The sequence below is a fragment of the Salvelinus fontinalis genome, chromosome 28 (genome assembly GCF_029448725.1).
Source record: "Salvelinus fontinalis isolate EN_2023a chromosome 28, ASM2944872v1, whole genome shotgun sequence".
Lineage (NCBI taxonomy): Eukaryota > Metazoa > Chordata > Actinopteri > Salmoniformes > Salmonidae > Salvelinus > Salvelinus fontinalis.
Window position 1 is genome coordinate 31089445 of NC_074692.1, and position 26477 is coordinate 31115921.

Here is a 26477-nt window from a genome sequence, read left to right on the forward strand (position 1 = left end):
GCCGAACGCTTCGAATTTACGAACAGTCAATCTGACAACGCTTTGAATTTACGAACAACCCAAAACCCACTCTGACACACTGGAAACAATTTACGAAAGTACACTTATTCATTTGTGTCATTGGAGGACGATTTGGGGCAGCCCAATGGGTCTCGAGCTAAAAAAGTTGAAGAACCCCTGGGCTAATGTAATGTAAACAGTAGCTCTGGTTTAGATCTCTGGACGGAGTTGAGTTTACAAAGCTATGTAAACTATCATCAAATGCTATGCTATTATTGATCAACATAAATCAGTTCAATTTATTATATATATATTTTTATTAACCTTCTAGGCAAGTAAGTTTAGAACAAATTCTTATTTACAATGACGACCTAACCCCAACGACGCTGGGCCAATTGTGGGCCACCCTATGTGACTCCCAATCACGGCCGGTTGTGATACAGCCTGGAATCGAACCAAGGTCTGTAGTGACGCCTCTAGCAGTGAGATGCAGTGCCTTAGACATCTACGCCACTCGGGAGCCCTAATTTCCTTAGTAACCAGTTAATAATAGTTAATAACAATAAGGCACCTCAGGGGTTAGTGGTATATGGTCAATATACCACGGCTAATGGCTGTATCCAGGCACTCCGTGTTGCGTCGTACATAAGAACAGCCATTAGCCGTGGTATATTGGCCACAAACCACACCTCCTTGGGCCTTATTGCTTAATTATAAACCAGGTGGTTTGAGCACTTAATGCCTGACTGGTTCCCTGGTTCTGATGAAACCAAGTTTGAACTCTTTGGCTTGAATGCCAAGCGTCACATCTGGAGGAAACCTGGCACCATCTCTAATGTGACGCATGGTGGTGGCAGCATCATGCTGTGGAGATGTTTTACAGCTGCAGGGACTGTGAGACTAGTCAGGATTGAGGCAAAGATGAACGGAGCAAAGTAGAGAGATCCTTGATGAAAACCTGCTCCAGAGCGCTCAGGACCTCAGGCTGGGGCGAACGTTCACCTTCCAACAGGACAACGCAGGAGTGGCTTCGGGACAAGTCTCTGAATGTCCTTGAGTGGCCCAGCCAGAGCCCAGACTAGAACCCGAACGAACATCTCTGGAGACATAAAAATAGCTGTGCAGCAGCACTCCCCATCTAACCTGACAGAGCTTGAGAGGCTCTACAGACAATGGGAGAAACTCCCCAAATACAGGTGTGCCAAGCTTGTAGCGTAATACCCAAGAAGACTCAATACTGTAATCGCTGCCAAAGGTGCTTCAACAAAGTACTGAGTAAAGGGTCTGAATACCTATGTGTTTTATAAATTAGCAAACATGTCTAAACCTGTTTTGGCTTTGTCATTATGGGGTATTGTGTGTAGATTGATGAGGGAAGAAAAAACAATTGCATCCATTTTATAATAAGCCTGTAACGTAACAAATTGTGGGAAAAGTCAAGGGGTCTGAATACTTTCCAAAGGCACTGTATGAAGACTGTTTAGTGACAAAAAAATAAGGGGTTACAGGCATAGAAAACTTTTTTTTTCTTTTTTTTGGGACATCTTTCTAATACTGTATACCTCTCAGATATAGGACAGACACTTCAGAACAAACTTCCTTTTCATTTTTTAGGGTACTATCTGTTCCATGTAGTGAATCTGTTATTCAATGTGTTTATATGGGCTAATAGCAGTAAGGCCCACAATCATTTGTTTATATTTTTTTTTTTATACTTCCAGGCATCTTATAATTCCACATCGAATAGCTAAATGATGGTATGACCTCATTAAAACAATTCCATATAGCTTAGTACAACCTCCCTTAGACTGGGCTTAGACTCTTATGGGTTAAATCATCCGTTTTCAAATCATAAAGGACAAAACCATAGTGTTTGCAAAATCATATCAAAGTATGAACTATTTTCTGCTACTCTTCCACCTTTTATTGTTAGTAGTGTACTACAGATGTTACATAACCCCGACTAAAACGTTCTAGTAATCTAAAGAAAGGGAAGGAGAAAAAAAATACAACTACTGTTAGGTATCACACACCAAATCCCTGATAATATGGCACTCAACAGTGTCCTTTCTAACAATGTAAATAACAATACATATTCTACATAATTAAAGTAATACATTCACTGTAAAACAACAATACCATGTATAATGTTAATACTAGAAGAATGATAAGATTGTTTTGCAACCCAATCTAATAAGATTTAATATTTCCTTTATCATAGTTGCCCCCAGGTCAGGCTTCCAGCTCCATTAATAAATTATTGGTACTGGCTACAATCAATCACTATCAATCGATGAATCAGAAAGGAGCTGTTCTGTTACCACCATGAATGTGAAAGACACACATGGCAACAAAAATAAATTGAGTAAAACATTGCATTGTACAACTTCTCTTCATATAGTTTCATGCAACCAAAAGTATTATGAATGAAATGTAAATGTTATGACCTTGATCATAATACAACCTAACCTTAACATAACAGCTGAAAAATGATAAACATCCTAACATAATAATAATAATGTCTAGACTGGCATTAAGGACCACTGTCAACCGGACAGAGAAACAGTACATCATGAATATGATGGATGTTATGCATCATCAACACTGAGCGGTTTGGTGGTCGTTTGGTTTGGTGATGTCGGACCCTGATCTGAATCTCTTCATCCTGCGATAGGAAGATGGAGAGATAACATGAAACAGAATGAAAAGAGGTGAGTAGTTGTAGGAGATTAAAAAAGGAAAACAATGTTTCTGTAAAACTGATCTCTTGACTTTATTTTTTTCTTCTTGAGAATTCCTTGGTTCTTTGTTTATTTAGCAGTTAGCATAACTTTAGTAAAGGTAATACTGGATCCTGCTTCAGTGGGTCTACGTGTGCATTCCGAATGGGAATAGGGGACCAATTGGAACTCAAACTTGTACATACTGTGTCAGCTGTGTCTGCAGTCTCCTCCCCCTCTGTGTGTTCCACTCCACTGTTGGGATTAGACATGTCAAAGTCAGAGAGAGCACTTTCTCTGGCCTCCTCATCATAGTCCGTCTGGTAATCATCATAGTCCGTCTGGTAATCATCCGAGTCCATCTGGTAATCGTCTGATAACTGAGGGACGGAGAGCGAAAAACACAGGAATCAGAAAGGTACATTAGGTGTGTGTGTCCGTCCCTCTCACCAGGACTGGTTTGACATGCTCAATTCGAGAGACAATCTCTGCCAGGTCAGTGAAGGAGGCATTGGGACATGTGACCACCTGAGAGACACACAGACCGAGGATCACAAAAGGCAGTCAATAATAGCCTGGTCTCAAATCTGTTTCTGCCATCTTACCAACTCCTTGTCACGGCAAACAATTGGCATGACAATTCAATAGGGAATTGGCAAGAGAGCAGAAACAGGCTGGGACCTAGGCTAAGTCAAAGAAGTCCAAAGGAACATTTATTGGCGACTGTAAATTAGCAACGATTATAGTGATATGGTGGTTGCAGCCATGTTCCACTTCTTTATGTTAACGTATTAATATGTGTAAATACAGCCTGTTTATTCATGCAAATTAGGTACATATCATTTTCTTTATTTTAACCCACAATATTTAAAAAAAATACCTGATACAATAAGACAATTTATATGTGAGTGCATTCTAAGAAAAAAAGTGAAATTTGACAAATGTAATACCTGAATTCCCACCAAAATCCCTGAACTCCATTCATTATTTGTCTGTGCCAATACAATGTTTGTCAATATCTGATGGATTATAAAAATTCAAAAAGTTTGGAGAATCTACATCCATTGTCCAACTGTTGCATTTATTAGAATTAGAATTTATTAGAAAGACCCCAGCTGGGCCCCAAAGTGAGAGGGCCAGGAGGTATGCGGTCAACAATGCTTGACTCAGGGAGGAAGACGCCCCTGCCATGCATAGTCCCATGGGATGTTGGCTATCAACAACAAGACAACTCCTATGACTAATTGGGAATGGGACGCAAGCGTAGGATTGATCACCCTGTCGCTGGCCGCCTTTGGGGAGGGTGTATAGTGTGAAAGGCCGAAACACCCTAGGAACCAAAGGTACACTACTGACGATGCGTTCCCCAAATTTCACCAGTCTCACTGTTCACTGTTCTTGGAAGTGCTTGCACAAAGGATAGTAACATCTCATCATGTGTTCTTAGAATCTTTGTCAATATCTGATGGATTATAAAAATTCAAAAAGTTTGGAGAATCTACATCCATTGTCCAACTGTTGCATTTATTAGAATTGTTTTCAAAATCTTTTAACAATTTTGATGACCGTTGCTACTGTAAATGAGAAAACTGCTACACTCCAGTTCATAACAGGTTCCTAACAGCGAGTGTTGGAAGCAATCAGTCAGAAATGACAGTAAAAACCATATCAAAACAACATGAGCCAGAGGTGCGCAAGGGTCGGAGTAAGGGTTGGAAAAGCTGGTGCAACACATCTGAAATAGAAACTAGATGTGGTGCAGTCAGGAAGCTGTCTGTGTAACTTGCTAACTCACATTGCAGCTCTTGGTCTTGTGAAATTCCTCTTGATGTCTGTCTTTCATCATCTTATCCACAACTCCACTACGACTCCCCATGTCAAACATTGTCTTATCGTGCTGGTAGCCCACCTCCTGACACAGAGACAGAGAAAGGGGGATTAGGTGAGATCATGATGACACAGCTAAGGTGTCTATGTCCCAACTGGCACCCTATTCTCTACATAGTGCACTACTTTATGGGCTCTGGTCAAAAGCAGCGCACTATATAGGGAATAGGGTGCCATTTGGGATGCCGCCAGTGAGAAACAGGGCTAATCACAGCGATCTCGTCGAACTTGCCAATCTCCAAGGTGCCATAGTGATCGATGGGCGGCCGGATGCACTCGCAGTACTCACTGTCTTTAACCAACTCCAGCTGACGAACGCAGCAGACATAAGCCAACCTGGACTGGATCTCAGCCATGTTCAGGATCTTTATAGTGAATTAGAGCACACAAATACATGGGAGTGCAGGTAGGCCTCCACGCTTACGCAAGCAAAGGAAAGTAGCAGGGGTCTCCAAACAACAATGACAGGAATCCAATTACAGGGCTTACCCAGAAAAATGTCCAAAAACGGACTAATACCTGGTAAACAGGAGGGAGCACTCAAAACAGTCTAGATAGATCTGTTGTGATCAACAACCGAGAGATTACTCATTGTCAACTAAATAACCCTGAAGTATACTGGGCTATCTAGCAGCCCCCTTACTCACCTGGACTTTCTCTGACAGGGGATTGAAGCGTTTCCATAGTAGCCACCAGCCAGACAGCGAGTCGCCGTAGTTGGTGAGGTTAGTCTCGTCCTGGCTGCCCATGTCGATGGCAATCACTACTTTGGTCCCCATGGAGCGAGCTACGTCAGCTATATACAGAGAGCGAGACAGAGGTAAAGACTGACCAATAACCATGGCATCTACTGTGTACTGTACATCACATGCAAGTTATTCACTATACTTTAGTTTAGTTTATTTAGTAAATATTTTCTTAACTCTATTTTCTTAGAACTGCATTGTTGGTTAAGGGCTTGTAAGTAAGCATTTTACAGTAAGGTCTACCTACACCTGTTGTATTCGGCGCATGTGACAAATAAAATAAGATTTGATAGTGAACTACTTTTAACCAGAACCCTAAGGGACCTGGTCAAAAGTAGTATACTACATAGGGACATAGACAGAGAGTAAACCCAGACAGACCGTCAGTGTGAAACCTCATGGATGAAGCAGTGATATCCGTTGAGTTAGGGGATCCACAGGTCCTAGGACAGTAGGAGAAGCAAGAGGGGGAAAGGGAAATTAAGAGAGGATCATCTAAAACCACCACACAGAGGATTTCACCTTATCTTGTTTGACCTTATGTAAATTTGAATAGGGTAAGAGCACAATAAAAATGTAACTGACATCCTAAGTTTGTACCGACAGATGTAGCCTATTGAATATCATTATAGAAATGCATAAAATGCGGCCTCCAATTGACCCTTCGCTAAGCCCCGCCCCAGAATTGTGATAATCTAAATCGCAGCACTCCAATGGATAGCAACTGTCGAAATGGAAAAGTGTCGCGGTAGCTATTGATAAATAAGAACATCAAGACGAAACAGCTGCTTTACAAGTGGGATGCACTGTTGAGTGCTACATCCCGAGGGGTTTGTGCAGATTGTACAGAGATTGTGACAGCCGGTTAAATGACATCCCTTGAGAAGGCAAGAACAAGATGTATGTCAGGAGAAGTGCAGTATTATCATAAGTATATGTATGCTTGGAATAAATACAGAGGAGGAATGGAGGGAAGAAGAGAGACAGAGAGGAAGAGGGTAAGCTTGAGTCGGTTAAAAATGGCAGAAAAAAAGGAGATGGTTTATTAAAGGGGGCATGGGTTATTGTGTGTTGATTGATGAGGGAAAAAACATTTAATCAATTTTAGAATAAGGCTGTAACGTAACAACATGTGGAAAAAGTCAAGGGGTCTGAATAGTTTTTGAATGCACTGTAGACATACCAACAATGCACTGGGCTTGTCTGATACTTTAAGCACACTGTTTGAATAAATAATTAAGACACATATTACTCAAAAGGGAGCCAGAGATCAAGATAGCCTAACCAGAAAAAAAAACTGTTCCCGACCCGCCCCTTCCTCCCGCTCCTGTTGGCCTTTGCAGATTCTGTCATTATGCAATTATAATAACATGTTTTTGTTCTCTTGCCAACTAAAATTGCCTACATAAAGCCAACCAATAAAAACATTTCAGGTAGAATATCCTGATATAAATAAATATTCTATCAGTGGTGTAAAGTACTTAAATAAAAATACTATAAAGTGCTAATTAAGTAATTTTTGGGGTATCTGTACTTTACTATTTATATTTTTGACAACTTTTACTTCACTACATTCTTAAAGAAAAGTATATACTTTTTACTCCATACATTTATCTCTACTCTCTCTAGCCTGTCTGCTACGAACATGCAACATTGTATCAACTGGATAAGGCCCAGCAGCATCCACTAGCAAACTTGCAACATTGTATAAACTATTCTGGGCCCTCAGAGTGTCCTGAGCAGGTGAGCTCTAGACAGACATGGCTGTATTTGCGCAAGGGATAAGAAGTAACCAGGTATTTGATTAAGTTTCCACTGGATCAGAGAATTACATTTTTCCCTTTCACACTGAGGCTCATTGGTTTTTGAAAGAGCGAGCTGGAAATGTTTTTCAAATACATTGAGGACGTATTGTCATTCTCAATGGATATAAAGACAGACTTTGTTTACTTGCTGTTTGAGGAGGAGAAAGAATACTTTACCAAGCTCCACAGCTCATTAGTGGTGGTGAGTTAAGAATCAGAAATCCCCAAATGGGCAGATTTATTCATTTGCGCACAGGCCCGGTAGTCTATAGGCCTACTTCTGCGTAATCAGGTGTGCGCCCTGACTCAACATTGACAGGAGTGCTCCAAACAGAATATAAGGAATACATTTACAAAACTCGTAAATAGAATGAAATAAACCAAAACTTGTTTCTCACAAGTGTAGCATAAGTCGTGAGCCCCACCAACAAACGTGTCCACTCCGACAATGAGAACGGTAAACAACTGTTATAATAATAATAATAATACTGTATATTGAATGCATTAACAGAAGTTATCATAACCAAACAAACATTGTAGATGAGAAATGATGGGAATTAACGGTAAATGTACTAGGCCTACTGGTGATGTGTCATGACTTGCCCTCCTGGGTGGAGATCAAAGGTTTCAAGACCCCCCCTCTCCTTGCAGGAACTTTCTCTCCCTTGCCATGCAGAATTGAGGGGAAATAACTATTTTGTTACAAATCGATTCTTCCCGCCAAAACTCCCAACATCCAAAAGTGGATAATAAACAATATTTCTAATACAAAGAATATGGGAAATGGTCGGGAGGGACTTAAAGAACAATCATGTCAGATAATTCATTGTTTTGTGATATCATTAAAGACATTATAACAGAAACATTAACTTTGAGTTTTCACAATATATTTGTCAGTTACATCTAAAATGTTGAAAAACTTTATATGATTAAATATAAATCTATTTGTGAGAAGATGAAATGTGATTTTAGCCTTCTAAATTAGATAATTGTTTTTCAAATGAAGTTTTACCCAGTCAGTAACGACACCCACGTGAGCACAGACATTATGCCAAAAGGATGGAACGTCCATTTTGCCAGAGTGCTTGTAAAGGACTCATAAAGAATTAACATATCAGACCAAAACATGCCGGGTTGCTGCCGGTGTGTAAAGTGGTTCTATCTGTACCCTGAATAGTCAACCACTAGACCAGTACATTGTCGGGTTGCTACTGGCGTGTAAAATGGTTTAAAACTACCAGACCAGCATACGTGCAGCATGAGCTGAATATGTGACAAATGGTTTAAAACTACAAGACCAGAAAATGGTGGGACCCTCTGGAACTTGCGAGTGAAGAGGATAGGGAATATACCGGAACATTCAGTCTGCAGCTGTTTAAACACCGGTAGCCTAGTAAACTCGACTGAGGACCACCGTGTATGTACCTTTGATGTATCCAGTCTAACGAACACTCAGAGACAAAGAAAGCCTTCTACAACTACTAAGGACATTGTGACCTCTGGTGAACAACCAGAGACTTGCATCGAACTACTCGCTGTAGACGGATCGAGTGGTTTCAACAGACAACAAAGACATACAAGTGTATATATATACATTAAAATTATTTTTGAATGAGCGGTCGTTCATGTGCAAAGTGTTCATAATCTCGAGCATAGGTTTCCAGCTGTATGTATGATTTCTTTCCCGCTCTTTCTGTCCCCACCCCCTCTCTATTGTTTAAGAAGCTGTCATATCGGGTTAGTCCACTAGGGACTTTTCATTGTATTATGTTAGTAATCAGTTCAACATATGATCTATCCTGTGTGTGTGTTTATGTAATTCTGTGTGATCAGTTAGTTAGTAAAGAAATAAATAATTACGCCAATTTGTGTATCGCTGAGTCATCATTTAGACTAGGGTTCGTGCAGATTTGAAATCAATGACGTTCAGAATGAGACTGATATGAGGTAATAAATGATTGATGAATGACTGGTATGATAACGATATTCCGATATATGCTTGAGTTAATTTGGGAAATGGTAACTCATTAAACAAACTTCTGTGGTGCCCCAAGATTGCTAATGAGTTAATTGTTACATGATTAATTTAATCACGTAATAGTTAAACCTAGTTAATTGAATTGATAAAATAACCATCAACACATTAATGATAGTCACGTCACGACATATGTAATGGTGAATTGATAGACAATCAAACTAACAATCAAAGGGAAAACAGTTCACACAATGCAGTTATGAAACAAGGAATGCACACAAATTGGCGGAAAGAGTGCATTCTGGAGAGAGATGTGCCTTGTGCATCAAAGCCCTCCTTGACTCAACATTTGAAAATTACACCCAAGACACATTATCTTCACACATACCGTAGGCTTAAGGAATACTCTCTCACAAACGGTATCATGTCCAAAGCAGTAGCCATTTATGGAGAACCAATGCAATTGAAACAAATGCAATTTCACTTATTTTCTCAATTTTATAACATTTATAGGTGTGCAGAGGCAAATACCCTCGTAGCACGCATGCCTTACATTGCCAATGCCTGTCTTAGAGTGATGACTTTGCCATCCCCGTGGCCTCCGCAATGGATTAGTCAGTCCACTGAGATGGGCACGAATCAGACAGGTGTCTCGTGTGCCATGATAAAAAAAAAAAAAAAAATGCAACTGCTCAACTAAAGAAATCTGTCGACCACCAGCCTATTGACCAAACAATCGACCACTCGACTAAATAGGGTCAGCCCTAAAGCTGAGATATCTGCCACCTTGGTGTCAGAAGGGGGGAAGGAGAAGTTGAGTGTTGTCCGCATAGCAATGATAGAAGAAACCATGTGAGGATATGACGGAGCCAAGTGACTTGGTGTAAAAAGAAAAGAGCAGAGGGCCTACAATCGAGCCCTGGGGGACACCAGTAGTGAGAGTACGTGGTGCAGACACAGATCCTCTCCACACCACCTGGTAGGAGCGACCTGCCAGGTAGGATGCAATCCAGGAGTGTGCAGAGCCTAAGACGGCCAACCCTGTGTAACAATTCCAGTGGTGGAAACAAGAGTCAGGTGCAGAGAGCAGGAATCTCTTACAAAAGGTGGAATTTATTTCCTTCACGTAATCACCTACAAAACGGTGACGCCACTTTAAACACTGGGCGCGTAAAGAAAAAATGTCCAACATCAATAGAATGACGAAATCCACAAAATACACACCACAAACACGAAACAGAAAATCAAGCCCGCACAAAAGGGAGCGGGCAAACTGGGTTTAAATAACCCCTAATCTAAACATACAACAGGTGAAACAAATTAGACAAACTAAAAGGATAACAGAAAAGGGGATCGGTGGCAGCTAGTAGACCGGAGACGACGACCGCCGAGCGCCGCCCGAACGGGAAGAGGCACCATCCTCGGCGGGACTCGTAACAGTACCCCCCTCCCGACGCGCGGCTCCCGCAGCGCGCCGACTCCGGCCTCGAGGACGACCCGGAGGACGAGGAGCAGGGCGCTCCGGATGGAGGCGGTGAAAGTCCCTCAACAGGGACGGATCCAAGATGTCCCCCACCGGTACCCAGCATCTCTCCTCCGGACCGTACCCCTCCCAGTCCACGAGGTACTGCAGGCCCCTCACCCGGCGTCTTGAGTCCAGAATAGTTCTGATCCTATACGCCGGGGACCCCTCGATGTCGAGAGGGGGAGGAGGGACCTCCGGCACCTCACCTTCCTGCAGGGGACCAGCTACCACCGGCCTGAGGAGAGACACATGAAACGAGGGGTTAATACGATAGTAAGAGGGAAGTTGTAACCTATAACACACCTCGTTTATCCTCCTCAGGACTTTAAATGGCCCCACACACTGCGGCCCCAGCTTCCGGCAGGGCAGGCGGAGGGGCAGGTTTCGGGCCGAGAGCCAGACCCTGTCCCCTGGTGCAAACACAGGGGCCTCACTGCGGTGGCGGTCAGCGCTCCTCTTCTGCCGTTCACTGGCCTGCTTAAGAGAGTCCTGGACCGCTCGCCAGGTCTCTCTAGAGCGCTGTACCCATTCCTCCACCGCAGGAGCCTCAGTCTGGCTCTGGTGCCACGGAGCCAGGACCGGCTGGTACCCCAGTACACACTCGAAAGGCGACATGTTCGTAGATGAGTGGCGGAGTGAGTTCTGGGCCAACTCCGCCCACGGGACGTACCTCGCCCATTCTCCTGGCCGGTCCTGGCAATACGACCTCAGAAACCTACCCACCTCCTGGTTCACTCTCTCCACCTGCCCATTACTTTCGGGGTGATACCCAGAGGTAAGGCTGACCGAGACCCCCAGACGCTCCATAAACGCCCTCCATACCCGGGACGTGAACTGGGGACCTCGATCAGATACGATATCCTCCGGCACCCCATAATGCCGGAAGACGTGGGTAAATAGAGCCTCCGCAGTCTGTAGGGCCGTAGGGAGACCAGGCAATGGGAGGAGACGACAGGACTTAGAGAACCGATCCACAACGACCAAAATGGTAGTGTTCCCCTGAGACGGAGGAAGATCCGTCAAAAAATCTACTGATAGATGAGACCATGGCCGTTGTGGAACCGGAAGGGGTTGTAACTTCCCCCTTGGTAGGTGCCTAGGAGCCTTACTCTGAGCGCATACCGAGCAGGAGGAGACATAGAGTCTCACGTCCTTAGCCAAGGTGGGCCACCAGTATTTCCCTCTAAGACCACGCACTGTCCTCTCCACCCCCGGATGACCCGAAGCAGGTATTGAGTGAGCCCACCGAATCAATCGATCACGAACACCAAGCGGTACGTACCTACGGCCCGTCGGACACTGGGACGGCGCAGGTTCTACCCTCAACGCCCGCTCGATGTCCGCGTCCACCTCCCATACCACCGGAGCCACCAGACATGAGGCGGGAAGGATGGGAGTCGGATCGATGGGCCGGTCATCCGTGTCATAGAGACGAGACAGCGCGTCGGCCTTTGTGTTGAGGGAACCTGGTCGGTAAGAGATCGTAAATCTAAAACGAGTAAAAAACATGGCCCACCTCGCCTGACGCGGATTCAATCTCCTCGCCTCTCGGATATACTCCAGATTGCGATGGTCAGTCCAGATGAGAAAAGGGTACTTAGCCCCCTCAAGCCAGTGTCTCCACACCTTCAGGGCTTTTACCATAGCTAGTAACTCCCTGTCCCCCACATCATAGTTCCGCTCCGCCGGACTCAACTTCTTAGAAAAGAAAGCACAGGGACGGAGCTTCGGTGGCGTGCCCGAGCGCTGTGATAGCACGGCTCCAACACCAGCCTCGGACGCATCCACCTCCACTATGAACGCTAATGAAGGGTCCGGATGCGCCAACACGGGAGCCTCAGTGAAACGTGCCTTCAACTGGTTAAAAGCTCTCTCAGCCTCGGCCGACCACTGTAGACGCACCGGCCCTCCCTTTAGCAGTGAGGTAATGGGGGCCGCCACTTGGCCAAAACCCCGGATAAACCTCCGGTAGTAATTGGCAAACCCTAAAAACCGCTGCACCTCCTTTACCGTGGCTGGAGTCGGCCAATTACGCACGGCGTTAACGCGATCACACTCCATAACCACCCCTGACATGGAAATGCGATAACCCAGGAAGGAAACGGCTTGTTTGGAAAACACACATTTCTCAGCCTTGACGTATAGGTCATGCTCCAGCAGCCTCCCAAGAACCCTGCGCACCAGGGAAACATGCGCGGCGCGTGTAGCAGAATAGATCAGGATGTCATCAATATACACTACCACACCCTGCCCGTGCAGGTCCCTGAGAATCTCATCTACAAAGGATTGGAAAACGGCTGGAGCATTCTTTAACCCATACGGCATGACGAGGTACTCATAGTGGCCTGATGTGGTACTAAACGCTGTTTTCCACTCGTCTCCCTCCCGAATACGCACCAAATTATACGCGCTCCTAAGATCCAGTTTTGTGAAAAAACGTGCTCCGTGGAATGATTCCACCGCCGTAGCGATGAGAGGTAGCGGATAACTAAATCCCACTGTGATTGAATTTAGACCTCGATAATCAATGCACGGACGCAGTCCTCCCTCCTTTTTTCTCACAAAAAAGAAACTCGAGGAGACGGGTGACATGGAGGGCCGAATGAACCCCTGTCTCAGAGCTTCCGTGACATATGTCTCCATAGCCAACGTCTCCTCCTGTGACAAGGGGTACACATGACTCCTGGGAAGTGCAGCGTTCACCTGGAGGTTTATCACACAATCCCACCGTCGATGAGGTGGTAATTTAGTCGCTTTCTTTTTACTAAAAGCGATAGCCAAATCGGCATATTCTGGGGGAATGCGCACAGTGGAAAACTGGTCTGGACTCTCCACCGAGGTGGCACCGATGGAAACTCCCACACACCTACCTGAACACTCCTCTGACCACCCCTGAAGAGCTCCCTGTCTCCAGGAAATGAGGGGATTGTGAATGGCTAGCCAAGGAACCCCCAACACCACTGGAAACCCAGGTGAATCAATAAGGTAGAAACTAATCTGCTCCCTATGATCCCCCTGTGTTACCATGTCCAGCGGAATCGTGGCCTCCCTGACCAGCCCTGACCCTAGCGGTCGGCTATCTAAGGAGTGCACAGGGAAAGGAGGGTCTATCTGTACCAACGGAATACCCAACTTACGGGCTAGACCGCGATCCATAAAACTCCCAGCTGCGCCTGAGTCTACGAGCGCCTTATGCTGAAGAGAAGGGAAAAACGCAGGGAAGAAAATAATCAAAAACATGTGACCGACAGGAAGCTCTGGGTGAGTCTTGTGCCTACTCACCTGGGGTGATCGAGGAGTATTCCGCCTGCCATCTCCATTCCCAGAGGCGCTCCTCCAACACCGGTCTGAAGTGTGTCCTCTCCTGCCACAATAGGTGCAAGAGTAGCTACCTCCTCTGGCCCCCCTAGATGCAGCCCCTCCCAACTCCATCGGGGTTGAAGTGGGAGGACTGGGAGGTGGAACGGACAGGACCCCCTCTGAACGCCCGCGGGCAGCTAGCAGGTTGTCCAGTCGAATAGACATGTCAATTAACTCATCAAGAGAGAGCGTAGTGTCTCGACAAGCTAGCTCCCGACGGACGTCCTCCCGAAGGCTACATCGATAATGGTCCATCAGGGCCCTGTCATTCCACCCCGCGCCAGCAGCCAAGGTCCGGAACTCCAAAGCGAAGTCTTGCGCACTCCTCGTCTCCTGTCTGAGGTGAAACAGTCTCTCACCCACCGCTCGGCCCTCCTGAGGGTGGTCAAATACGGCCCGAAAGCGGCGAGTGAACTCTGGGTAGTTGTCCCGAACAGAGTCTGGGCCGTTCCAGACCGCATTAGCCCATTCCAGGGCTCTACCAGTCAGACAGGAGATGAGGAGGCTAACACTCTCCTCTCCAGAGGGAGTCGGACGAACAGTGGCCAAGTAGAGCTCCAACTGGAGCAAAAACCCCTGGCACCCAGCCACCGCTCCATCGTACTCCCTTGGGAGCGCAAGACGCAATGCACCCGAACCTGATGCTGACGTTGATGGGGAAGGTTGCCCCGTCTGGGAAGGAGCTGGGGTTGTAGTCGGGATACCACTCCTCTCCCATCGTTCCATCCTCTCCATCATCATGTCCATTGCTGTCCCTATTCGATGGAGAACGGCGGTGTGATGCTGGACACGCTCCTCCATCGATGGGAGAGGGGTGGTTGCTGCTTCTGCTGACTCCATTCCTTTTTTTGCGGGCTTCTGTAACAATTCCAGTGGTGGAAACAAGAGTCAGGTGCAGAGAGCAGGAATCTCTTACAAAAGGTGGAATTTATTTCCTTCACGTAATCACCTACAAAACGGTGACGCCACTTTAAACACTGGGCGCGTAAAGAAAAAATGTCCAACATCAATAGAATGACGAAATCCACAAAATACACACCACAAACACGAAACAGAAAATCAAGCCCGCACAAAAGGGAGCGGGCAAACTGGGTTTAAATAACCCCTAATCTAAACATACAACAGGTGAAACAAATTAGACAAACTAAAAGGATAACAGAAAAGGGGATCGGTGGCAGCTAGTAGACCGGAGACGACGACCGCCGAGCGCCGCCCGAACGGGAAGAGGCACCATCCTCGGCGGGACTCGTAACACCCTGAGAGGGTGGAGAGGAGGATTTGATGGTTTCAAGGGTTTTGACTTCTTAAACACGGCAGAAAGCTAACACAATATGATGCTCTGTAACCTTATTAATTCAGCTGCTTACTTAGATAACTAGCAAGTCAAGAGGTCGCGTTAACACAGAAGTATAGAATATCTTGCTGTGTTTTGTAAAAACAGATCTAAAATGCTTCTTATTGGAATTTCTGGTCAGCATCAGACTCATTTTGTGCTTCAACTGCACTTTTCCACTTGGATGAGAATTCATGAAATGGCATTCTATCAGCAGACAACGCTCTAGAAATATGATGGACATGAATTGTTTTCGCAAAAAATACCTTGCTTTTTCATTGAAAGCTCATTTTACTTGTCATCTGATGAAAATTAAGCTATTTTTTGGCCAAATGTGTTGCACTAATTCGTTTTCTTTGAAGGAAAACTATAGTTGCATGTCCCTGATCACTCTATTGAAGCAAAAAAACACTTGACTTTCAATATGAAATGCGACCCCTGTCAATACACAGCTGAACTCACCTGCTCCCACTTTATCCCGTTGTACTATTTATAAACAAACTGTCTAAGCTCTGGGGAACTAAAAGAAGGAAGCCTGTACAGAATACAAATATTCCAAAAACATGAATCCTGTTGGCAATAAGACACTAAAGTAAAATTGCAAAAAATGTGGCAAAGAATTTAACTTTATGTCCTGAATACAACGTGTTATGTTTGGGGCAAATCCAACACAGCACATCACTGAGTACAACTCTTCATATTTTCAAGCATGGTGGTGCCTGCATCATGTTATGGGTATGCTTGTCATCGACAAGGACTATGGAGTTTTTTTTTAAATTAAAATAAACGGAATAGAGCTAAGCACAGGCAAAATCCCAGAGGAAAACTTGGTTCAGTTTGGTTTCCAACAGACACTGGGAGACAAATTCAACTTTCAGCAGGACAATAACCTAAAGACAAGGCCAAATATGCACTGGAGTTTCTTACCAAGATAACATTGAATGTTCCCTACATTTAACTACAAGAAAAATGCACCATTTTCACATGTTGATGTTGGGGTGGTGCTGGAGATGAATATGAAATAGAAAAACTGAAATGTTCCTTTAAATTTAATAATAAATAGTGGCCTAGTTACAGTTTTGACTGAAAATCTACGGCAGGACTTGAAAATGGCTGTCTAGCAATGACTAACTTGACAGAACATGAATACTTTTTAAAGAATAATGTGCAAAAATTGTAGAATCCAGGTGTGCAAAGCTCTTAGAGACTTACCCAGAAAGACTCCCAGCTGTAATCACTGCCAAAGGTAATTCTAACATGTATTGACTCAGGGGTGTGAATACTTATGTAAATTAGATACTCCTGTATTTAATTTAATACATTTGCAAAAATTCCTAAAAACATGTTTTCACTTTGTCATTATGCGATATTGTGTGTAGATGGGTGAGAAAATGTTTGAATCAATTTTGAATTCAGGCTGTAACGCAACAAAATGTGGAATACATCAAGGGCTATGAATACTTTCTGAAGGAACTGTATATCTTTTCATATGTGCAATGTGAATGCAAGAGACAAGTTGGAATGTCTGACTGAAATGCAGGACAAATCAACCCATCTAAATTAGTGGTGTATGAATTTGTTGATAAAATGGGACAAAGGGCCAAAATGCAGGACTGTCCCGCACAATTCAGGACATGTGGTCATATTAACCACAAAAAAAACCAGCACGAGGCTTATTCTTTAACCAGTCACTATTAGACATGGAATCCTGTCATTGGGAGTGGACTACAGTATAACCTACTCAGTCTCACCTCAATCTGTTTGTCCTTAAAGACAGAGCTTATGCTGTTGAAGGAAGCCCCAGAGAACATGGAGGTCACAGGGTACGTCAAGTCGAACACATTCTTGAAGATGGACCCCATGTCCAAGGGATGGAGAGGGGAGAGAGATACAGTAAACTTCTTTAATGCATTTAATACAGTTCCTTGAATTTTATTTGACATATTTAAAATATAGAGTTGTCTCAGCCACTGGAGTACAACAATACATACATCAAAAATCATCAAAAATGCTAAACACAAAGTCTACTGACTTATTTTCATTGTGGTCCTGTACCTACTCACCATGGCCCACTCGCGAGCGTGAACCCTCATACGGCTGCTGCTCTTCTCCTCAGCGTACAGCGCCCCCATCAGGGAGCCGATGGAGGTTCCACCCACCATGTCCACAGGGATTCCTGCCTCGTTGATCGCCCGCAGGATGCCAACTTGAGAGCAGCCCCTGGATAGAGGAACACAGACCACGGTTAGGTTACAGATTCCAAAAAAATAACACTGTACAATAAGCACAGTCAGTGTGTGAGTAAAAGAAGGGGAAAGGGGGGGGATGTTCAGCCTAAGAAGCCTTTAGTGGACATTCAAGTAGAGCAGTATTTAGGGGACTAGAGTGAGTAGTACCCACCTTGACCCAGCTCCTGGACATGCCAGAGCAGAAAAGAAAGAGAAGCAGAAAGTAGACAAGACAGACAGAAAGGCCATAATCAAAAGACAGGCCTCACAGAAACACAGCAAGGTAGACAGAGGAGAGAGTAATGCAGAGCAAACAGGCTAAGAGCACTATACTATAAATGTAAAGTTAGGCAAAAATGTGGAAAAACCATTACATGTGACTAAAATCACTAAATAATGGTCTTTATATAATTGCAGAGTTGTAACAATATGCAGCATGGAAATCATAATATGACTACTGCAGATTACATATCTAATCAGCTTCAAAAGTCCTACTGATGGTGCTGCATGTTCATGCATGTTACACTGGAGTCTGAGGTAAAGAGAGAGTAGCAGTACCTAGCACCCCCTCCCCCCAGCACCAGGGTGATGGTGTTGCCTGTCAGTACTCTGGCCAGACCGCTGAAGTCAGAGTGGCGGTCCGGAGGCTTCTGGAAAGCACGCTCGTACATCTCTCTCTGGGGATGACCACACAGGACCACAGCAGGAACACAAGACCAGGGGTAGAGGGGAAGAGTCTGCAAATTAGTGATTCATCCCAATTGGCACCCTATTCCCTAGTACACTACTTTTGAGTGCTATGTAGTACTCTATAGAGGAAACAGGGTGCTATTTGGGAAGCAGACTAGGTTAGGCTGTCCTTTAAAGGCTTCTTTCTAAGACCTACATCATATGAGCAGTGAAGCAGAGTGAACCAAGACCAAGAAGTAGGTTGAATATTCCCTAGTGAGAGGAGCTGGGATTATTCTGGCTGAGGTGTGTGTGTACCAGCTTGGACACAATGCTCTTGGAAAAGTGTGTGTGTGCGTGTGCTTGCGTTGCCTGTGCCTGCCTGTGTGTCTCTGTGCCTGTTTGTAGGTGTGTGTGTGTGTATATATATATATATATATATATACACACACACACACACACACACACACACACATATATATATATATATATATATATATATATAGTACCAGTTTAGGCAGGCTCCTCTTGGAGAAGACCCTGTGTGGACAGGAGAGGTGCAGGTGTTTGGAGATCCAGCTCCTCATGTTGAGCTAGTCAACAGTGCCCTAGGGCGGGGGACCATCCTCCCTGTGCAGCAGAACCAGCTGCTTCTGTGCCCGCACAGCACTGCCCTCCAGCATCCGCTCCAACTAGGGGACAGAGGCCACAGCACAGGGACAACAGGGTCATACCCACAGTGGAGTTAAGCGTGTATTCCAAATGGCACCCTATTTCCTATATAGGCCATTACTTTGGACCAGAGCCCCATAGCCATCTGGAACACATCCCAAGTCATGATGTCACTGACAGCTGGGTGGAAATGTTATCTGGAAATACAAATAGCTGTGAAACTCTAAAGTCTTCTGTCACAAGCTGCATCTCACACGATGTCCTATCCATCATGTAATAATAAACTATTGTACCAGATCCATATGTGTTCAAACATTCAGTAGTAGCTTTATAAGAAGTACACTGTTTAAGAGGGATTGGGTGCCCATCAATATTATCCCTTCATAGCAATCAGACAGCAGATAATTAAATAGTCCAAAAGCCTGTGGAGGTTGTGAAATATGATCACAAGCTATTCTTTTCTATGGGTATCATGATGAAGAGACTCAATGTAAGACCGTATGCCTGCTCCTTAACAAAGCAGAGTGAGGGTAGAAAAGACACGATACGTGGATTTAAAAAATCATGAGCTTGCCTTGAGCTCAGTTTCAAAATATCACCTCTTTTTTTTATATGACAGTTGTGTGTGGAAAAAATATTCTTTGTATTTTATTCCGTTATATTCCATTATATTCTTACTATAAAATATATGGGTGTTGACTGTAATCAGGGTAGGTGTGTTTTGTTTGTTTAAATGAACAAAATAACATTTCATTTGGATGATGCCGTCATGGCTGCACAGAACCTTAACATAATTGAGCTCAAAATATGCCATTCTGTTATTTTGAAAATGCATCTCATTTTTCTTCTAATGTTTCTTAAAACAAATGAATAATGTATTTCTTTTGATGGTGTATATTCAGTTGATTTATTAAAATAGATGTCTGACCACATCGGCCCACGTCTACTCATACTCCTAAACATGCCGGCATGTGCACAGGAGACATAAAGGCTTACCCTGGCGAGAATGTGGTCAAAATGGGACTGTATGAATTGGGTTCTAAAAAATATTGCCAGATTGTTTATTTTACAGGCAACATACCGTAAAGTCTGTCTCTAAAGGGTAAAAGAGACAAGCTTTGTTAATCTCCTTCCTCATTAAGCTAGAGCATCAGTCATTCAACCCCTAATTAACAGACTTACTTTAATAGGGGTTAAACCTAAAAAAACTAATTAAGAATCCCTTTACACTTCACTAATCCACACACACACAAACACACTCATTACTCTTTACCAGTAATTCCCCTTGATAAGATATTGCTTTAAACAAAGTAGTCCCTTGACTATCCTAATTCCAATTAGGCAGATAAGGTTTTATATGTTGATTCTTTATTCAGCTGCCCTTCATCAGGTTCCCCTTGTAAAAGAGGTCTTCTGAATGGGACTTCCCAGTTAAATAAAGGTTAAAGATTTTTTTTTTTTAAAGGCTGTGCGTTTTGCACCTCGCCCACAGTGGGCTCAGCCTCTGCTAGTCCCACAATGATGATGCAGTCGGCCTGACGGATGCAGCGCTGGGTCCAGGGGGTTAGGGTATCGTCTGATTGGTAGAGAACGATGCGGTGGATGTCCTCCTGCTGCCCCAGCCAACTGGACAGACGGTACTCATGCACACTATAGAGGAGAGGTGGGATGTGTTTGTGTTTTCATCAACTATGACAATGAATTGATCTTGACACTAATGTGCTAAAGCAGATAAGAGAGTGCATGCCTGACATTATGACATCATTTCTGGTGGTGTCTCTGCTTTAGCTGCTGCTTCTCGTATTCTGGCTCGCTGATACGTCATGTTGAGGTCAGCAGACATGACACCTGAGAGTGTGAGGAGAGAGCATTCAAACACACGGAGCAGGGCTTGTACAGTACAGGTGTGTGTGTGTGTATGTGTGTGCATGAGGTAATGGATGCTTACTTGACACTGCCACAGGAGTGGACTGAGAGTGAGACCTCTTTCCTTTAGTGGTGGGGCTGCTATCTAAAAGACAGCACTTCCTCTCCCCATTATCTGAAACACCATACAGCAACACCATGAGTATACAGCAACACCATGAGTATGTGTTTCCAGAAAGCCACCATTGTTCATAGTGACATAACATAACAGCCTCCACATTCATCCATCTGGATCAATATTTACATGATAAAGTGTTCCAAATGTAATCCAGACATAATCCAGACTAGTTTCACATTTCCAGTAGCTTTCCCAAAATTGCCACGTTTTCCCAGAAACCCCAGTTGGAGGATTCCCAGATTTTCTGCTTATACCCTCCTGATTTCAGGAATCTTTCAACTGGGATTTGTTTTTTGGAGAGAAAGTTACCTGAATTATGGAACCCTATGCTGTCACGTCCTGACCTTAGAGATCCTTTTTATGTCTCTGTTTTGGTTGGTCAGGGCGTGAGTTTGGCTGGGCATTCTATGTCTGGTGTTCTATGTTGTCCTTGTGTTGTATTTCTATGTCTGGCCTGATATGGTTCTCAATCAGAGGCAGCTGTCATTCATTGTCTCTGATTGAGAATCATATTTAGGTAGCCTGTTCCCACCTGTGTTTGTGGGTGGTTGTATCCGGTTTAGTGTTTGTGTCACCTTTCAGGACTGTGCATTTGTCGTGTTTGGTTTAGTGTTGAATATTTTATTAAATGATATGAACACTTACCACGCTGCACCTTGGTCCTCTTCTTCTCCTCCAGGCGACAAGCATTACATATGCAAAACCAAAGGATAAATGATCATTCAATGCAATGATGCTGAGACTGACCAGTGAGATGACCATCCCATAATAACTGACCTGTGTCACTAGGCCCCTTCTCATGGCCAGACTCTTCAGACTGAGTCTGTCTATGAGAACCCCCTCTCTCAGGCCCAGCCTCTTCAGACCGGGAGTGCTGTCTGTGTAGACCCCTGTCAGGGTTGGCTTCACCTATCACACTGCCACCAAGGGGACTGCCTGGCTCTCCTGAAACACAACACACACAGAGAACCATCAGGTTTATGCATTCCCTTCAAAGATGAAATACCCAGTCATTAATCTCAGGTTAACCCAGAACTAAAGTCTTGAGTAATTGGTCAGCTGCTGGGTCCATACATGTTAAAAGAAGAGATTAAGAGATGCTAGAATGAGGAGTGGAACTAGAACGAGGCGCTCCACCCTCTCTCTTTGCAAGTTATGGGAAAGTCTATGGGCTGAATGTCCCGACCCCTTCTGAGAATTCAAAATATGCTAAAACCTGCGAAAACATAATTTGTCCAAATAACAAGTGTCGAAAAACCCAAGCACCAGACCTATTGCTGCTCGTTAGCTATCGGCAGCCATAGTATAAATACAGTGTCTGTCTGTCAGATCTATGATACAATGTATGTTTACGTAGTCTGCCCACGAGATTACCCAGTCACGGATCATCTTTCATTATTGTTGCAAAAAAAACAGAACACTCAAAACATGAGCACAATGGCAGCTCTTCCTTTAAAGAACTCCAGGCCTCAAGAGGGCAGATAACTCAAAAACAAAGGTGGAACTAAAAAATTGAGCCAGGATTTCTGGAGGGACTACTTTTACATGCACACCTGGCAGATAAGCATGGGTATAAAATGTTTGGGCTTAGCTTTGCTTGGGTCCTCGACATACAAACAGCTCATTGTTCAACCCTAAAGACGCAACTGGTATGTAATGTTTGGAATTATTTATTATGTTGCATCCAGTGCTTAGCACAATTTACATGTTTAACTCTGGTAGGAGTGGTGACTTCTTTTTTTGTGGATATTTTCTGACCACAGAATGCATGGGGGAAAAAGAGGTTCGGTGGCACCTCGGAACACTTTTTTGGAGAACATTGTCCGGCGCTCAAGTGGTTATCAACCTATTCCTATTCCTTATTCCTCTGTCATTCAACTACTCTATTCAACAAATATACTGTTTCAACATATTAAACAAATGGCATCCGGCGCTCAACACCTAGACAACTTGACAATTATTGAGGTCTCTATGTATGTATGTGTGTGTGTCTCATACTGCATTGAAGAGCTCGGTGGTGAGACCTAGGTAGTTGTGAAGGGCTAGGAAGGTCACTCTCTGCAGGCACACCATGATGATCTAGAAAGGACAACAAAAAGTAACAATGGCCCCACTGCTTTGGGAGAGCAGAACAGAGTACAGCCAGGCTGTGTCCCTGAAAATACTAAATACTCAGCGATTTTTGTATCTTGCGGTTAACTGTGTAGCTACAGAATAATGTTTCAGTTGCATACAAACCAGTCAGGGGTGTAATCTCCAGTATTTGAGTGATATTACATAATCGCTGATTTCCCGATCTACAGATCACATCCAAAATGGCACTGAATCAGATGGGCCCTGGTCAAAAGTAGTGGGACACACCCTAGGACACCCTAGGAAAAGTAGTGGGACGCACACAGTCTGTCATTGATAGTAACAGTACCTGGATAACGCGGACCAGAGTCTCTGGGTATTTCTCAAACACACACTGGAAGGCAGCAGCTGGAAGACGCAGTATGGTAGAAGGGGCTGCAGCTCTGGCAGATAGTCTTGTAGGGGGCTGAGTGACCCTGGGATGCATAAGGTGGTAGAGGACGAGAGGAATTCATTCTAGCTTAGTTCAGTGGTGGCTGGTGTCACTTTAAACCAGAGGACGGGCTCCTTGTAATGGCTGGAATGGAATAAATGGAATGGTATAAAATACATCAAGCACATGGTTTTCCATTCCGGCCATTACTATGAGTCGTTTGCCCCTCACCAGCCTCCTGTGTCTTCGGTACTTATCAGAGTGGAGCGGATATTAAAACATGCACTAGTTGAGTCAAAGGGTAAATGACAGAGTGGAAAGCGTAACGTACAGTGATGACATCCAGGATACTGAGCAGACTATGGACAGTGTCTCCTGGCAACACCTCCTTCACAACCACATCTGTCCCATCCTATAACAAAATACATTTCATTTTCATTTGACTGACAAATTTTACATACATAATACATGTAGTTGTAAACGCATCGTAATGGCGGAGATCACTTCACCTCATGACGTTCGGGCGAAATGTTTGTCAAAGATGGAATACAATTTCCTTTCAATCACTGCAAATACCTTCGTCATTTTCCTATTCATTGAGGTGAAATAACATTGTCTCCAGCACCAGATAGATATAGCATGTGGAGACACGGGCGCGAACCAGGGATCCTCTGCACACATCAACAAACACCCACGAAGCGTCGTTACCCATCGCTCCACAAAGGCCGCGGCCCTTGCAGAGCAAGGGGAAACCCTACTTCAGGTCTCAGAGCAAGTGACGTAACCGATTGAAATGCTATTAGCGCGTACCCGCTAACTAGCTAGCCATTTCACATCCATTACACTGATCTAAGAACAGCCACAAAAGCATTTTTTGCAGAGTAAGTGCTGGAGAAGAAAGTGTTGGGTAGCTACCTGACAATGGCATAGCAGTCTCTGTTCTGTCCTCCACCCAATGTTGCATTCTGGAGGCACCAGGCTCTACAAAAGGAAACCAACATTCATCTGATGTGTATTCATGACCAAGCATTTAGGAGGTTAGATAGAGGAATGGAATCAAAGACTGCATATTAGACAGGGTAGACTATTGCCTCAGAGTGGGTAGGAGACATATAACTTGGTTTATTACTGGGTATGTACTGCAGCTGTCATCTTTGTCATCCACCTTGTCATCCATTCCTGGCAACAACAAAACAAGGTCACAGTGGAAGAGACTGTAGAATATGTCAAGTCTTTCTCCCACACTTCAATCATTCCATACAGTGATAGGCCTAATCAGAAGGGAATGGGGTTAAAGGTGCATTGTGTGAATTATTGAACTCCTAAAAAGTAATTAAGGCAACTTCCCCTAACAAAACAGATTAGAAATGAGAACACTGGATCACTCACTGGCTGTAGTCACAGAACTGCCACAGTGTGTCTTTCTGCTGCACTCTGTAACCAGACACCCTCTGGCCACTGCACTTGCATACTTGAATAGACTCACCCAAACAAGGAGGCTACACTACACAAAGTAAACAGATTGTTCATGACAGGCATAACAATGGTTTAAAGTCAAATCAAATAAGGCCTGTATAAGACCTGAGTATATCAAATATCAAATTTGCCTGATCTAACGAAGTTCATAAAATACTGAACAGGTGCACTGCAGGATTGTTTTCAAGAACTGGACTTTTTGCCTAGCTGTGCTTGATCAACAAACTGACAAAACACAGGCATACCACTCTACGAACGTTTCCCTTGCCTTAATGTATCTATTGAAGAAATATGGAAGAATAAGACTATTTCCAATCAATTACATTTAATCCCAGATATTAAATTGGTGCTCATAGGTCCAGTCAGTGGACGGCTATTTACCGAGGTAAAGTTGGTTTTAGACATTCAACAGACCAGTGTCTACTGGACAAAGATAATATGGCTTTTTCTTTGCAACTCTGCCTAGAAGGCCAGCATCCCGGAGTTGCCTCTTCACTGTTGACATTGAGACTGGTGTTTTGCGGGTACTATTTAATGAAGATGCCAGTTGAGGACTTGTGAGGCATCTGTTTCTCAAACTAGACACTCTATGTGCTTGTCCTCTTGCTCAGTTGTGCACCGGGGCCTCCCACTCCTCTTTCTATTCTGGTTAGAGCCAGTTTGCGCTGTTCTGTGAAGGTATTAGGTATTACCATATCCCTTTCAATTCACATTCCTTGCAGAAATAACTATTTGCAAACATTGTGTAACTTCATGTAGAACAAATTGCACTTGAAATTAACATTTCTTTAAAGTTATTGCAAATAAATGCATATTTTAACTTTTTTCTGCGACAATCACTGAATTAGTTATTAATTTCTTCATCTTTAAATGCAATATTTGAGATTTTATGTATTTCAATCAAATCAAAACTGGAATTTCTACTCAAAGCAAAGGTTGTAAAAGTATGCTAGACATTTATAGAATAAATCATACATGGTTTGATGTTTCTGTGACAAACAGTGAATTCGTTATTGATTTATACGGCTTTTAATGGCATTTGATAGATGTGATGTATTTCTATTAAATCAAAACTGGAATTTCTACTCAAAACAGATTGTAAAAGTATTGTAACGACCCTGGGTTTATAATCGCGGAAATCAAAACTGCCACACGAGCATGCTTTTGCGACCCAGTCGATAGCGCGCCGGACCTCGGGCTAGAAGGTCGAGGGTTCGAGACCTGCTCCCTGCTGTTTCATTACAGTATGCTAGACATTTATAGAATAAATCATATCTAGTTTGATGATTTTGTGACAAATGGTGAATTCTTTATTGATTTTTTAAATTGATTTTGGCGAATGTCTGAATGTCCGAATGTGTGAATATAAAACCAACTTTACCTCGGTCGGCTATATGGCAATTTGGGTAACAACTGTCACGCAGAGCTCAATGGACTGACAGACAAACATATGAAGTCCCGCTATGCAGTTTATTTTCCATGCAGTCAAATAAACACAAAGGAATTGCACCACACTATATGGTTAAATGAA

At 43.8% G+C, this 26477-nt stretch overlaps 1 pseudogene; it reads right to left on the reverse strand.

The window, feature by feature from the left end:
* Window positions 1-1901: 1901 nt before the first annotated feature.
* LOC129825770 (patatin-like phospholipase domain-containing protein 7) lies at window positions 1902-26454 on the reverse strand (annotated as a pseudogene).
* Window positions 26455-26477: the final 23 nt, after the last annotated feature.